At 48.6% G+C, this 16,328-nt stretch overlaps 1 long non-coding RNA gene across 1 annotated transcript; it reads left to right on the forward strand.

The window, feature by feature from the left end:
* The first annotated feature begins 930 nt into the window (after positions 1 to 930).
* Positions 931 to 15,197, forward strand: LOC137903494 (uncharacterized). The gene is made up of 3 exons (XR_011105763.1): positions 931 to 1,014; positions 13,835 to 13,892; positions 14,627 to 15,197. It is a non-coding gene; the product is annotated as an uncharacterized lncRNA (long non-coding RNA).
* The last annotated feature ends 1,131 nt before the right edge of the window (positions 15,198 to 16,328 follow it).

Here is a 16,328-nt window from a genome sequence, read left to right on the forward strand (position 1 = left end):
CATCTTGTGAGTGTTCCACTGGCTTTGATTGAATTGAACTGAAAGCATCAATTACGCGATATATGGCTCTGACTGGCAGCTTGCCAATGCTGGACAAAATGAATTAAAGATGTGGTAAGAAAATTAGTTGCATTTAATTAAACAGTGCAAATTGTAACTTACAAGATTTTTGAAAAGTAAAGTTAAAGTGCAAGTGGCCTCTTAGGCAGCTTTGCTAGCTTGATACTGAACATATGAGGAGCTACTAGCCAGTCTAGCCACCAGATTAAGTAAAAATAAAGCATGGCAGTCAATAATTCAAGTCCATTAGAGCGACATTTAAGCCAAATTAAAATTGTACCCATCTTAGAGTAGTTTGAGTAAGTTCTGACCAATAAGTGAACACTAAACAGAAAAACTACTCTACACATAACTGCATGCAAATACCATAACATTATAATCTATATCTGGGAAGTAAAAATATATATTAATTAAATCTATGTATTAGATTGATGTGTGGCAAGAGAGGGGAAGAGACATGACTCTGCCTCCAGTAAAAGTGTTGACATAATGCAAATTCAGAGACGTTCAATGGAGTTCATGCATCTGGTTGTGATTTATCACTGTGAAAAAGTAAAAACTACTGATCGTAAATACTTGTTTCCAAATGTGAGAGTTTGTATTGAAGGTTCAATGGCAAGGGAAGCGGCCTCATCATGGCATTGATGCTCCTGCCATAAAGTCTAGAAATGAATTGCTGAGTATTCAGAGTTTAGACATTGGCATTAGAGATAGGAGCTCTATGATTATCAGCAGACCACCAATAACAACCGACCCTCAGCATCTTCTTATGTATTGTGTAGTTTGTAGCAGCAGAAGTCTGGAGACTATAATGAAACTGATGTTTCTGTCAGCACCAAGATAACTGCCTGACTGCCCAGTCACTGTTGAAGAACTTCTGTCTGACACCAATCTGCCTTAAGACCGAACTGCTGCCATACCTGGCCAAAGTCAACATCCCTATGAGAAGCCAAGGTAACACACACACACACACACACACACACACTTCAATGGTAGCATCTGTACACCAGGGCTCCCCAAACTACGGCCCGCCTCCACACTTGGCCTGCCCCCCTGAACAATACCAGAGACAAAAATATACAGTGTGTGACATAAACTTAGGACCACCCATTTCCAGGGGGCCAATCATCCTTTAGAGCGGCCAAATGAAAATAAGACTGCACGTTCCCCACTGCCACATTCCACACCCACCCACCCTGCCCCGCCCTCCAAGACGGTCTGGTCCGAAAAACACAAAAATTCCAGGGGCCCGATGAGCGACAGGACCCCTCTTGAATTTCACTTGAATAAACTTCATTCTGCATATTGTCATAGATTTTTATATACAACACTTAATGGTCTACAACAGGGGTCCCCAACCACCGGGCCGCGGCCCGGTACCGGTCCGTGAGGCATTTGTTACGGGGCCGCAAAGAAAGAATAACTAATGCATACAATTTCCGTTGTATCGATTATTAGCGTCTAAAAGGTGTTTTATTTTCTCCAACGTAACAATTGCCTCTTGATACGTTGCTAAAAAAAACAGCCGTGAACTCGCGAAAATTCATAAAAAGAAACAAAAGTCTTTGGAGAGCTTCTTTGCTAAGGAGAAAAGTCCAACTGAGGAGGAAGAAGCGGAGGTGAGGACCTCCAAGAAGAGAAACCAGGACTAAGATTTAAAACACTGTTTATCAACAGCTGATTAGCTTCATTAACGAGCAATGAAGGATTCAAAACTGCTTCAGCACAGAGACCAAGAACCCCGATTAAAAAACAAGAACCCGGATTAAAAGACAAGAATGTGGAATTTATGAAACAAAAAACCATGAAGGACCACAATTTATGGTGAGTCGATATTGTGTGTGCAAGTGCATAATATAAAAGTTAATTGGTAAGATTATATTCCTTTTTAAATTTAATTATACCCCCCCGCCCCCCCGGTCAGCGAAAAAGGTTCACGGCGTGAAACCGGTCCGTGGCAGAAAAAAGGTTGGGGACCGCTGCCCTACAAGATCACGTTGTCAGAAAGGAAGAAGGTAGGATGGACGAGTTGGAACACCAAAACTTGTCAAATAGTGGAATTGGTCACACACTCGGCCGTTCACACCAGGAAGTTGGTGAAAACCTGGCAAACAAAGAAAATTAAGATACTAAAACATCTTTTGGTCGACCAACAAAGATTAATGATCTTGTTAAACACAAAATTTTGAGTAAAAAAATAAAATAAGGAATCCGAAAGCAAGAAAAACACAAGTGATCAGATTAAGTTTGTGGTGGAAAATTTGAAAAATGGTCAAAAATAATATTTTGTGACAAGAAAAAGTTCCATTTAGGTAGCCCTGACAGCTACAAACACTATTAGCACCATGCAGACAGTAACAAACTGACTTTGTCAACATGTGTAGCCGTGAGCCAGTCCCAAATGCAGAAGGTTGCATCAGGAATGGCATCCCATGTAAAAATGTAAAATGCAAATCAACGTAAATAAGTCATCCCGGACCGGTTGAGGCCCAGGTTAACAACGATCGCCAGCAGCGTTGTTACCCCCCCTGGATGCTGCTGGAAACTGGATTACTGTGGGTCGAATACAGAGATGAAGAAGAGGAGGAAGACGAGTGCCTTAGAGGAGGAGACGTTCAGGAGTGACTTAAACTACGTTCACACTGCAGTGCTTAATTTATTTTTGTAAAATCCAATTTGTTTGCGAGTTCGTTCACATTTCCATTTAACTGCAACTTGTATGTGATCTACTGTGTGAACGCAAGTGACCCAAAAGCGTCCCGCATGCACAGAGGAGGACACAATGATGTCTCCAGCAGTGTTCGATGCTTAGGCTCCACCGTTGCCTCCATATTTACTATGTGGCAATTTTAAAATTGTTGTCCAACCGGAGCCAGCACATTTACAACGTAATATTTATAAGAACATTAAAAAATGAAGCCATGGGGCCTCATGTATCATCCGTGCGTACATTCATTCTCACGTCAAAGTTCAGGTGTATCAAGAGTGGAAATGACCGTGGAAATGTGGCTGGCGTATGCACATTTCTACATTGGCGACACCTAGAGGCGATGCTGGGAAACTGTTACATTAAATAAATGTCAAATACACATCAGAGACACATGAACAATGAACACTGACATACAGCTAACGCACCCAGCTGTCCGCAATTACAGGAGTGGATAGAAAAGCAAAGTGGTGCCGAAAACACCATTAACAATCACCGCCTTGGTTCTATTAGAAGACACTGCAAATGGTGTTCAGAGACGGGGAGGATTTACCGGCCCATGATGATGACTGGCTCATCAGCCTCTTCAGGTTCCTCCTGGTAATCCTCCTGGAACTGTGCGCAGAGCTGCAGCCGGCCTTGGAGCGCTGCTGGTACCGATACAGGGGCTGACCACACTGGGGTTCCTCGCAACCGGGGCATCCCAGAGGGAGCTAGGGTGAACAGATCATCACCCGACAAATGTGGGACAGCAGTGTAAGTGGGACAAAGGAGGGACACTTCGCAGATGCCAAACAATTATTATTATTTCCAGACATATGATATATTTTATATAATTACCGTATTTTCATGACCATATGGCGCACCTGGTGATTTGGTGCAGTCTCATTAACAGCTGCTTTTTCGGTACTTTAAACATACAAAGGGCGCGCTGGCTCAAAAGGCGCCGGCATGATAGGTTCGCAAAATAAAGCAGGAGCAAAACTGAGTTTGGTAGTCACATTTATTTAATCGTCATTAATCAAACCCATCAAAGTCCTCATCCTCTGTTTCTGAATTCAAATCAAACATGCCAGGTTCCCTTTCTTCACTGTCTGTCAGAGTCACTTTCCGTGCCGTGCGGCGCCTCGGAAATGATGCCGAAGGCTCGAACAACAGTGCCAGCAGACACGTTAGCCCAAGCATCTACAATCCATTCACAAATTGTGGCGTAACTCGCCCGGTGCAGCACTGCCTCCCACTCTTAGTGAAACTGTGGTCTCCGTCTGTCATCCATCGCTCCCACGCCGCTCGCAGCCTTACTTTGAACGGCTTGTTCACACCGATGTCCAGCGGTTGGAGAACCTTCGTCAGGCCTCCCGGAATGACGGCAAGCTCGGAGTTCATCTCCTTCACTTGTTTTTTCACATCAGCTGTGAGTCATAGATCAACAGCGATGGTGATGCGTGGAAAAAACCACCTGGTCTATTCACATACCCCCCCCCCCCCCGCAGCCACTCTTTCATCATTTCCTCATCCATCCAGCCCTTTTCATTTGCCTTGATGATGACTCCAGCTGGAAACTTCTCTTTAGTTTAGGCAAAGTCTTCCTCTTGAAGATCACCATCGGCGGCAGCTTCTGTCCGTTAGCGTGGCAGCCGAGCACAACGGTAAAAGAAGACTTCTCGTGCCCCGTTGTGCGTATCGCTACCGTGCTGGTGCCCTTCTTCTCGACAGTGTGACTCACCGGGATGTCGAAAGTGAGCGGCACCTCGTCCATGTTGGTGATGGCGCTGGGCTGGATGCGTTTGTCGGAGATCTGTTTGCTACAGTAGGAGCGGAAGATCTCCAGCTTTTCATTATGATCCGCTGGAAGCTGCTGCGCTACTGTAGTCCTTGGCCGGATGGAAAAATGGCACCGTTTCATGAAACGAAAGCACCAAGACGGACCTGCTTGGAAATGTTCAATGTTCATTTCTTCTGCGAGCGCGACTGCTTTGAGTCGAATGGTGACCGTCGAAACGCTTCTCGCACTTGCTCTTTGCTATTTAATCCACTGCTCGAGTCTTTCCTCCAACTCGGGCCACCTCGCCTTATGCCCGCGGAAACTCTTGACCTGGCGGAGCGCGTTTTCCAGCTTCCTCCATTTGCGAACCATCGACTCGTTAATCTTGAATTCTCTTGTGGCTGCTCGATTTCCATGTTCCTCCGCGTAGCTGATGGCCTTCAGTTTAAACTGCTTCATAAGTGTGTCTCTTTGCCATTTTCAGGGTTGTTAAAACAACGATGTTCTGCATAATGCACAAACCTGTTCTTTTATATACCGTTCATCCACGCCCACACTTCCCCCTTTAACGTTCTCATGGTGTCCTCTCCTACGTCCGCCTTACAACAACACACAGCGCGGCACATTTTGAAGAAAATGTAAGACTTCGTCAAGGCTGCTGCCTGTACTGCGGCCAGCCCGGACATTTCAGCGATTCTTGTCCAGTAAAAGGCAGGGCCCCAGTCAGATAGAGGGCACTGGTGAGCCATATCTTCCCTCGGAACAAGCCCTCGCGACCCATCCTCCGGCCCTGGCTTCGGTGCGCCGGTGGCGATCACCAGGTGGACGCCCTTATGGATTCTGGCACAGATGCTGACTTCTTGGACATCTCAGTGGCCGACCAGCTGGGCATTGACCGCGAGGCGCTGACTGACCCCATCCACGCCACAGCGCTCGATGGCCATCTCCTCCACTGGGTCACTCATCAGATGACGCCAATCACCTTGACATTGTTACGCTACGTGAGCTACACGACAACATCGGCAAACAGCAACACAAGCACCCGGAGGCGCTCTACGTGGTTGCAGGTGACTTTAACCACGTCAACCTGACGGACATTTTGCCACGGTTTCACCAGCATGTCACCATTGCAACCCGGGGGAACAACACGCTTGACCGGGTGTATACGAACCGCAAGGACAGCTACAGGGCTACCCCCCGTCCCCACCTCGGCCTCTCTGACCACATCTCCATCATGCTCGTCCCTTCCTACCGTCCTGTATGCAGGTCCACTCGCCCAACACAGAAATCCATCACTGTGTGGCCTGGTGACGCTGCCTCCAAGCTGCAGGACTGCTTCGAGCGGACTGAATGGCAGATCTTCAGGGAAGTGGCAACATATGCTGGAGACGTGGACCTGGAGGAGTACACATCATCTGTCCTGGGCTTCATCAGCAAATGTGTTGAGGATGTGACCACCACCAGAACAGTCACTATTCACCCCAACCAGAAACCATGGCTGAACGGTGAAGTTTGCTCTCTCCTGAAAGCCCGGGACACAGCATTCAGGTCTGGTGATGCTCCAGCACTCAGAGCGGCGAGGAGAAGCCTGACATCGGGCATAAAGAGGGCCAAAGCCTCCTATGCTCGGAGAATAGCGGGTCATTTTGCTTCCAACGACCCCCGGAGCATGTGGAAGGGCATCAGAACCATCACGGACTACAAAAAGAGAGGCATGGAGTGCCCCAGGGACCCGTCTCTTCCTGATGCCCTTACCTCAGTCTGGCTGCTGAGGATGTGATGAGGTCCCTGCAGAAAATCAATCCCCGCAAGGCTGCAGGCCCGGGATGTTGTTGATGTTGGGACAACATCCCAGGCTGGGTTCTGAGGGACTGTGCCGATCAGCTCTTTGAGGTGTTGACCGACATCTTCAACACCTCATTGTCCCAGGGCTCAGTGCCGACGTGTCTGAAGACAGCCACCATCATCCCTGTCCCCAAGACCTCCACCGTTTCATGCCTGAACAACTATCGGACGGTTGCTCTGACTCCGATAGTCATGAAGTGCTTTGAACGGCTGGTGATGGGGCACATTAAGGAGAGCGTCGATGACAGCGTGGACCCCCATCAGTATGCGTACCGGAGGAACCGCTCCACTGATGATGCCATCGCTTCTGTGGTTCACGAGGCCCTGAGTCACCTGGAGACCAGAGACGCTTATGCCAGGCTGCTGTTTCTGGACTTCAGCTCAGCATTTAACACTATCATCCCGCAGACTCTGGTCAACAAACTGGTGACACTGGGACTGAGCCCATCGATGTGCAACTGGGTCCTGGACTTCCTGACAAACCGGCCACAGACTGAGAGTCCGCAACACATCCTCCACCCCCATCATCCTCAACACCGGCTCGCCTCAAGGATGCGTTCTGAGCCCTCTGCTGTTCACCCTGCTGACGTATGACTGCAAAGCCAAGTACCCGAGCAGTCATATCGTCAAGTTCGCAGACGACACAGCAGTGGTGGGACGCATCCTCAACAACGACGAGTCGGAGAACATGCAGGAGGTGGAACATCTGGTGCAGTTGTGCAGAGAAAACAACCTCTGCATCAATGTGAAGAAAACGAAGGAGATGATTGTGGATTAAAGGAAAGGAGGCTACACCCCCCCCCCCCCTCTACATCGGAGGAGCAGCTGTCGAGGTGGTCCAGAGCATCAAGTACCTGGGCGTGCACATCGCTAGCGACCTGGCGTGGAGGAGTAACTCAGCCGCCCTAGTGAAGAAGGCACACCGGCGCCTCTACTTTCTAAGGAGGCTGAGGCGAGCAGGTATGGGCACCTCTGTCCTGGCGTCCTTCTGCGGTGGAGAGTGTCCTCTCATCCTGCATCACGGTGTGGTACGGCAGCTGCTCTGCTGCAGACAGGAAGGCCCTGCAGACAGGAAGGCCCTGCAGCGGGTGGTAAAATCGGCCCAAAGGACTTCGGAGAGCAGCCTACCCACCGTGAGTGACATTTACAGCAGGAGGTGCAGGAAAAAGGCAACCTGCATCATGAAGGACCCCACCGACCCTGCACACGGACTGTTTCCCCCCTCCCATCTGGGAGGAGGCTGCGCAGCATCAGGGCCAGAACCACCAGGTTCAAAAACAGTTTCTTCCCTGATGCTGTGAGAGTTATGAACAGTGGATAACTCAGGCCAAATTCACTGCTTCCTTGTTGGACTAATTTTGTTACATTGGATGCTGCTACTGGGGATCGTGCAATCACTTTTGTGTATTTAGTTTTACGTTGAATGAATGTGTGTCTGTTTTTGGTGACTGTTTGTTGTGCGCCTCGACCTGGGACCTGAGTGCTGTTTTTCGTTCTTGCATGAGAGTGTCTGAATGACAATAAACATTTCTTGATTCTTGATTCTTGATCTTTTCAAGAACCGAGAAGGAACATGTGACCCACATCCGCAAGGTCCTCCAGAGACTGCTGGAGAACCAGCTTTTCATCAAAGCGGAAAAGTTTCCGCTTTGATGACATACAAGTTGCAGAAAAGGTCCGAGCGGTTACGGAGTGGCCAGCCCCATCGTCACACAAAGATCTCCAACGATTCCTGGGTTTTGCCAATTTCTACAAGCGGTTCATCCGGAACTACAGCTCGCTGGCCGCCCCCTTCACCTCTCTCACCTCTATGAATTGGCTGGAATGTGAAGAAAAGCCATTTCCCGTGAGGCCAGGTGGGCGCTATTCTTCACCCGGTTTAACTTCTGCTTGTCCTATCGCCCAGGTTCAAAGAACACGAAACCCGACGCCTTGTCCAGATGACATCTCCCGTGCCACCAACCCCTCCAGCCTGACCTCATCGTCCCACCTGCCTGCATCGTGGTCCTTGTTACCTGGGAGGTGGAGGAGCAAGTGAGACAGGCACACAGGGAAAACCCTCCTGCCCAGCAGATCGCCTTTACGCCCCCCCCCCCCCGGGCTCCGCTCACTAGCCCTTCAGTGGTGTCATTCCTCCCGCTTGGCATGCCACCCAGGGGTAAAGTGTACTTTGGCCTCGGTCCAGCAGCGTTTCTGGTGGCCCTTTATGAGGGAGGATGTCAGGGACTTTGTCGCCGCCTGCCCCGTCTGTGCCCAAAATAAGTGCTTGAATCAGGCTCCTTCCGGTCTCCTGCAACCATTGCCCATTCCTCACCGCCCCTGGTCCCACATTGCCATAGATTTCATCACTGAGCGCCCCGTGTCAGAAAGTAACACAGTCATATTAACCATCAGTAACCGCTTCTCAAAGGTGACTCACCTTGTTACCCAAGCTTCCTTCAGCCTTCGGTCCCGGCGTCGGGGGAGGGGGTTTCAGTATTTCGTTGACTGGGAGGGTTATGGTCCCAAGGAGCGCTCGTGCGTCCTGGCGCGGGGCATCCTGGACCCGTCCCTCATCTGGAACTTCCATCAGGACCACCCCGACCAGCCTGGGGGAACCTCGGGTGCCGTTCCTAGAGGGGGGGGGGGGGTTTTGTCACACCTTGAGGCGGGTCTGTGTCCTTCCCCCACTAACTCCCCCTGTCATCTCGGATCCACCTCATGCAATCAGTTCATTCCTGTCACCTGTGTTCCCGTCATCACCTGCAACACATCTCTCATCAGCCCAGACTCTACATATACGCAACTCAGACACGACACCCCTGCCAAATTCTTATCGACGATCACTACTTTCCAGCATTCCAGTCTGCTGGTTTGGACTGACTACCTGGTAACAAAGAATAAAGCTCTGGTTTTGGATTCCCCATCTGCTGTCGTGCATTTGGGTTCTTACCAGCCTTGGTCCGTGACATATTCCCACAATGCACCTGAACAAGTTAACATTAAACTACATGGACGTAGTGAGGGAGGACATGAGAGTGGCTGGTGTTGGGGAGGACGATGCAAAGGACAGGGTGACGTGGTGAAGGTTGAGTTGCTGTGGCGACCCCTCAAGGGACAAGAAGAAAGTACAGGAGTAGCATGTTGGATCAGGATCGGATCCTGATCCAACATAACAAATATTTACTTTTAGCATTGAAAATGTATCTAAAAATATGTTCCAAAAATACATCAGCTCTGATTCATTTAACTTTTCATGGTTGGTGTATAAAGACACCAAGAACAATCTAGAATCTTTTGGTGATGATCCAGATCACCATGTGATCCAGATAGGAGGGGAACTACCTGCTCGACGGAGGTTTCCTCTCTGAGAGCTTTTCTAGTTTCATTTTGTTTTATTCTTCTCTTGTCTATATTCTGTCTAGTTTTACAAACACAGGCTATGGTGTTATTACCCAAAGTGCACTGGACTCTGCACGGCAGGGGCATCCTCATCCCTGAGCCAAACTTGTCTGACTTCATACCGGAATGGGACTGGATGTTACAATCCTTTTTTACCTTGATAAATGGGTAGGGATTATAGTCATCACAGGGCAGGATAGAAGGGGCTAAGGGTTTCATTGGGGTCATCAGGTGGGCACCCTCCATCATAGGTGTTTCACTGAACAGGCCCACGACACCTCAAGAGGGTTCAGCAGCAACACCTGGCGTCCCGGGTGTGCCCCCCTCTGCCTTACCCCCTTCTATACCCCCTGCTGTTGTCTCTGTCATTTTGGAGCCCAGCTATTGTCTCTCCTCCTGATCCAGAGCCACTGGCTTGCTCGTTCAGCAGCACTGGACAGGGCTGTGATGATTTACCGTTGGGCCTGGCCCCGGATTCCCATGCCCCTGAGGAGACTAGTAGCAGTCCTGCCCACAAAGCCTCTGCAGCCCACTTCTAAAGGGAGGACTGTGGTCTTCCAGCCCCGTTGTTCAGCATCCGCTGCCAGCTCAGCATACCGAAGCTTCTTGCGCTCAAAGGCCTCGCCTATATTATCCTCCCATGGCACTGTGAGCTCTATGATGCAAACACTTCGAATTGAGGTAGACCACAACACCAGATCTGGCCTGAGGTTGGTCGTGGTGATCTCCACTGGAAAGCAGAGTCTCTGCTCCAGATCAACAAGGAGCCTCCAGTCCCGTGCTGCTCCCATCTGTCCTACCTCTGATTTTGGAATACATCTCTTTTGTTATTTCTCCCCTTCATGGACAAAATGTCAGAATGATGTAAGATGGGAGGAAAGGGGGGGCAGGGCATTGACGACCATTCTTCTATTCTCCAGTGCAGCTGCCAGACACTTCAGGACTTGATTGTGCCGCCAGGTGTAACGGCCTTGTGTAAGGCTTGTCTTGCAGCCAACTAGAATGTGCTTCAAGTTTGCTGGAGATGGACAGAGGGGGCATGTAGGATCTTCTCCGTACCATTGGTTGAGGTTCTGGGGTGATGGTAGCACATCATATGTTGCTCGCAGGATGAAGCTGGTTCGATAAGCTTCCATGTCCCACATCTCTCTCCAAGAGAGCTTGCGCTTCTCAACATCTTCCCAACGCATCCATTGACCTTGCTTTCCTTGTGAGACAGCCTTTGCACACCTTGCAGCCTGCTACTCTCGGCGAACCTCCTCCACCACCAGCCCACGTCGCTGAGCTGGAGATGCCTTGCACCAGGATGGTTGACTCTCCTCTAGGCCAATGCCTCCTCTTCCCATTTGCACGTGGCCGACAATATCCCGGTGCTTAAGCGCTGATTTAGCCTGGTGTATAGCTACAGTTGGAGTCCACTTCCTCCCAGTTGCAATTGCAGGAGCGTTTTGAGCTACACAGGGGTCTCGAGAATCTGTCAGCATCATCTCCAGCCTGACTTTGCTGCTCTTGTATTCCTCTGTGAGGCTACATAGAGGAAGCTCCTATACTGTATCTTATACTTTCATTTACATTATCAATATATTCCTACTTTTTTAGCCATTCTGTAATGGAGCCTGTAACAATAATTTAATTGGCAGCGACTGCTTTATGTGGTGAAGGTTGATTTGCTGTGGCGACCCCTCAAGGGACAAGAAGGGACAAGAAGACCCGCTGCAGTTTGCCTACCGAGCCAAAAGGTCTGTAGACGACACAGTCAATCTGGCCCTCCACTTCATCCTGCAGCATCTGGACTCCCCAGGAACCTATGCCAGGATCCTGTTTGTGGACTTCAGCTCAGCTATCAACACCATCCTCCCGGGACTGCTCCAGGACAAGCTGCTCCAGCTCGACGTGCCCGACTCCCTCTGCTGGTGGATCACCGACTTCCTGACGGACCGGAGGCAGCATGTGCGGCTGGGGTCTACGGTCTCGGACACCCTGACTATCAGCACCGGATCCCCCCAGGGCTGTGTACTTTCCCCCTGGCTCTTCTCCCTGTACACCAACTGCTGCACCTCCAGCCATCAGTCCGTCAAAATTATTAAGTTTGCGGACGACACCACCCTCATCGGTCTCATCTTGGACGGTGATGAGTCTGCCTATGGGAGGGAGGTGGACCGGCTGGTGTCCTGGTGTAGCAGCAACAACCTGGAGCTGAACGGCCAGAAAACAGTGGAGATGATTGTCGACTTCAGGAAAGTCACAGTCCCACCGTCCCCCCTCGTCCTCACAGACTCCCCTACCCCCATCTCCATCGTGGACTCTTTCCACTTCCTGGGCACCACCATCACCCGGGACCTCAAGTGGGAGCCGACCATCAGCTCCCACATCAAGAAGGCTCAGCAGAGGATGTACTTCCTGCAGCAGCTGAGGAAACTCAAGCTGCCAACCCAGATGTTGGTTCAGTTCTACACCTCCATCGTGGAGTCCGTCCTCCCCTCCTCCATCACCGTGTGGTACGCTGGCGCCACCACCAGGGACAGACACAGACTGCAGCACTTTGTACGTGCTGCGGAGAAGGTGATCGGTGGCAAGCTGCCATCGCTCCAGGACCTGAATGTCTCCAGGACTCGGAGGCGTGCAGGTCGGATCACAGCCGACCCTTCCCACCCTGGACACGGACTCTTTGACCTTCTCCCCTCAGGCAGGAGGCTACGGTCCATCCGGACCAGAACCTCCCGCCACAAGAACAGCTTCTTCTCCTCGGCTGTTAGACTCATGAACACTTAATAATTCTGTCCCGGACTCCTGAACATTTCATAACCGATAACTTGCACTGTTCCATTTGCACTGCGTGATTACGCTAGTTTACTGCTGCTAGTACACATCTGTGTATCCACTCCTGCTGCTGCTGATGTGTCTGTACTTGTATGGTATTTGTATTTAGTCATTACTGTTACATGTAGCACGACTTCACCAAGAAACATTCCTAGTCAGTGAACCCTCACTGGCAATAAACACCTTCTGATTCTGATTCTGGTTGTTATACACATGATTATAAAGCTTCCACTGCCTTCACTGGTCCTGAGGTCATTTGTTAGACTGTGGTGAACTGAAAACTCTGAGTCTGACCTAATGAGGGGAGGGGCCATCATGCTATCAAAACACAGTTCAAAAGCCATGTATGACAGGTCACAAAGATTTTACTCCGTATTTATTTTTTAATACAGTAGTCCCTCATTTTCCGCGGGGGTTACAACCGGAATAAGTGAAATCCGCAATGTAGTAATCTTTATTTATTTTTAGTTATTATACATGTACATAAATGTTTTAAGGCTGTAAAACCCCTCACCACACACTTTATACACGTTTAACAGGCAGGCATTAATCTAAATAGATTGTTTCAGTATTATAGAATGAAACCAAAGATCAAAACCTTTTCAGAACTCAACATTTGTTTGAGGAATATAAATATATAGTACGTACAGTAAACGTTTTCCTGTTAATAATGTTAAGGCGTGCAGGTCGAGGAAAGAGCCGCTTGGAGTGCAGAAGAACAAATATTCTACTCGTGCTGTCTTTAGCCTCTCATGCTGCTTTATTGGATAGCTTAGCACAGCGGAACGGCAGCGGCTACATGTATCAACAGGAAGAAACAAAACCCAAAAGGGACGTGACGTTTATGCTCCTACAAAATAAAAGCCTCTTTTTACACAGAGAATAAGAGCGCTATTAAACAAACGCTTAACAAATAAACATGATAGCTTTTAGAAATAACGAATTTAATTTTAATGATCAGCCTACGAGGTTGAACACATAAGAAGTTATTAATAGCAACTCGCACGTATTTCACAGTTCCTCCGACCGCGCCCCTTCGTCCTTGCGCCGTTTCAAGGCGCGTTCAAGTGCAAAAACAAATATCTGAAATTGCACAAAAAAAACTGTAAGCAGCGAAGTCGCGGAAAATGAACCGCATTATATCGAGGGACTACTGTATTATAAATAACTTGGTATTCAACATAAACCACATTCACTGATTGGCTACCTGTATGCAGTTTGATTATTCATAAACCAAAGTGTTTTGTGTCTTCCAGCTCAGATCACTTTCATTCAGGATGTTGGACAGATGCCACTGAGGACGTTCTCCTGCAGGTACACATTGTATCTTCTTCTCTTCTCACAACTTGATTACTCCTGTAACATTAACTTATAAAGACTGACAGAGACTGAATACAAATGCCCCTATTCTGCAGATTACAAGCTGCAGGTACTAAAATATGCAGCCGGAAACGGTAATTGAGCAGCAAAAAGAAAGTTTGGATTGAGCGATAAACTTATGAGGGACTGGCGAAAAGCGGGTGTTACTCTTACTGTAATCAAGAAAACAAAGAAAGCTAATCGCGGGCTAAAAGCAAGATGGCCAGAGCTGGAGGAAGGAGCCCACAGATGGATGCTGTTCAATGGATTTAGTGATCAGTGAGAGTTTGGTGAACTTGCTTGTGATCTTGTTGTGTTAATTGCTGCCTCTACAGCCCCCCAGGTATGACCTTTATGTTCTGGTGTATCTGAATAATCTTTCGTTATCCAGCTTATTGTGGATTTATAGGCCAAACTTTTTCATGTTCATATTTCATTGTCTATTTGTTTTGCTGTTTTTAACTTATGTATCTCATGTAAAGCGACTTTGAGTGTTTAGAAAAGCTTTATGTAAATAAAATGTATTATAATTATTATTATGATTAAAACACTGAATCTAAACCCACATCACTGATGGTGTCTGAGGACACCCCAAGTATCGTAAACTGGACGGTAGTGAGACTTCTCCATAATGTTCGTAGACTATCAGTTTAATTTGTAATGTTTTTATGTTGTGTGTGTGTGTGTAGATTAAAACTGGAAAATCTGACTGACAATTACTCGGACCAGATGGAGATAGATACTGAAAAGGAGGAGAAGAAAGAGGAAGATCACGCAGATGTTGAGGAGAATCTGTCAGCCAGTCAGACCCAGCCCACCACAACACATCTGTTTTTGGGGGAGGAGGACCCGATAATAGATCAATATATCAGTGACTAACAAACACAGCTCTGCTGTCATACTGTACTTACGGACATAATTGTTACTCATTGCTTTACTCTCGCTGTCCCATAATTTAGGATGAAATATTTAAGATAAGATTGGATGCTCATTTTAAGACTCAGATTCTCTATTTGGCCCTCATCCTCTTCTGCCTGTATTTGTGTCTGATATTTTTTTGCCTGCTTGGGGAGTATGATCACTTTCAAACTTCTTTCTTGGAGAACCTGAATTAAACATGATTGTATTGTTTGTCATATGCTCATAATTTAATGAACAACAATCCAGCTCAACCAGTTGAGACGTTAAATGTGCTGTTTTACGCTGATGTTTAAGTTAACATGGAAAACTGTTCAGAACTTTTCATTTTCACTGTTTCCTACGAAAATAAAATAATAATTACTTTATTGCTTACTGAGGAATTAAAAGGTACTGTAGCGTCCGTCTGACGCTGAAATAAGGACAAGACGTATCTCACAACAAACGTTTTATTAATCGGTGGCCGTGATCACGCCACTAACTGCACAGATATTGTTCTAACGTCCCAACTCCGTCTCTCTCTCACTTTCTCGCTCCTTGCAGCACCCACACACTATATACTGCTCAAGGTAGTACAAACACACACCCCTCCTCCCTGGATGCCTTCACTGACTCGCTGCAGAGTAGGAATTACGAACATGAACTGTTACACTGTCCCCCTATTGTGGCGTATATATAAAATTAATCCAAACGCCACGGTGGGCTAAGTCGAAGGGGTTAAAACATTGAAGACGCGCACGCAGTACTTTGCACAGGCCTTGACAGATTTATTCTGCTCCAGCTTGCAGAGAGAACAGTTTGAGGACTTACTTTGGCTGTTGTAATGGTTGACAGTAAATACCTCATTGCCAGTGCAACCTGTCGTTGTTTCCGTCGCATCTATCCTGCGTTTACGGTTATGCGGTCAACAAAAAGTTTCTCCCCACGCTCACCCCACCAGCATAACACGGCCACACACACTGACCCAGCGCAGGTGAGCGCACACAAATAAAGCCTCCACTCCAGCTGTGCCACGCCCCAATCACCACGGCGTGGATGCGCACACACCCAGCACGCACACACATTGGCTCTTACACCCCCCCTTACTGAATCCCTCGCCCCGAGGGATCACAAACAAAGTCTCTGAGATGACCCGGGGGCCTCCTCCGCCTCCGGGGCCGAGTGGGCAGCGCTGCAGCCTCCTGCCACTGGGCAGGGGGTGAGTCCGGGGGTGGTGGTGTCTTGTCTCTGGGAGGGGGTGTTGGGGGACGGGGACGGTGCCTGGGCCGCTGAAGTGGGTGCGCATCCCCTTTGTATGGGGCCAACCTGTCCCTGTGAAGCGCCACCCGTCTCCCTCTAGGGGGCAGCTGGACCCGGTACACGACCTCCCCCAATCTCTCCAAAACTTCACAGGGCCCCGACCAGTGACAGTCTAACTTTGGGCACCGTCCCTTTTTCCGTTTTGGGGTGTACACCCACACTAAGTCACCAGCG

This window comes from Brachionichthys hirsutus, chromosome 13 (assembly GCF_040956055.1).
Source record: "Brachionichthys hirsutus isolate HB-005 chromosome 13, CSIRO-AGI_Bhir_v1, whole genome shotgun sequence".
NCBI lineage: Eukaryota > Metazoa > Chordata > Actinopteri > Lophiiformes > Brachionichthyidae > Brachionichthys > Brachionichthys hirsutus.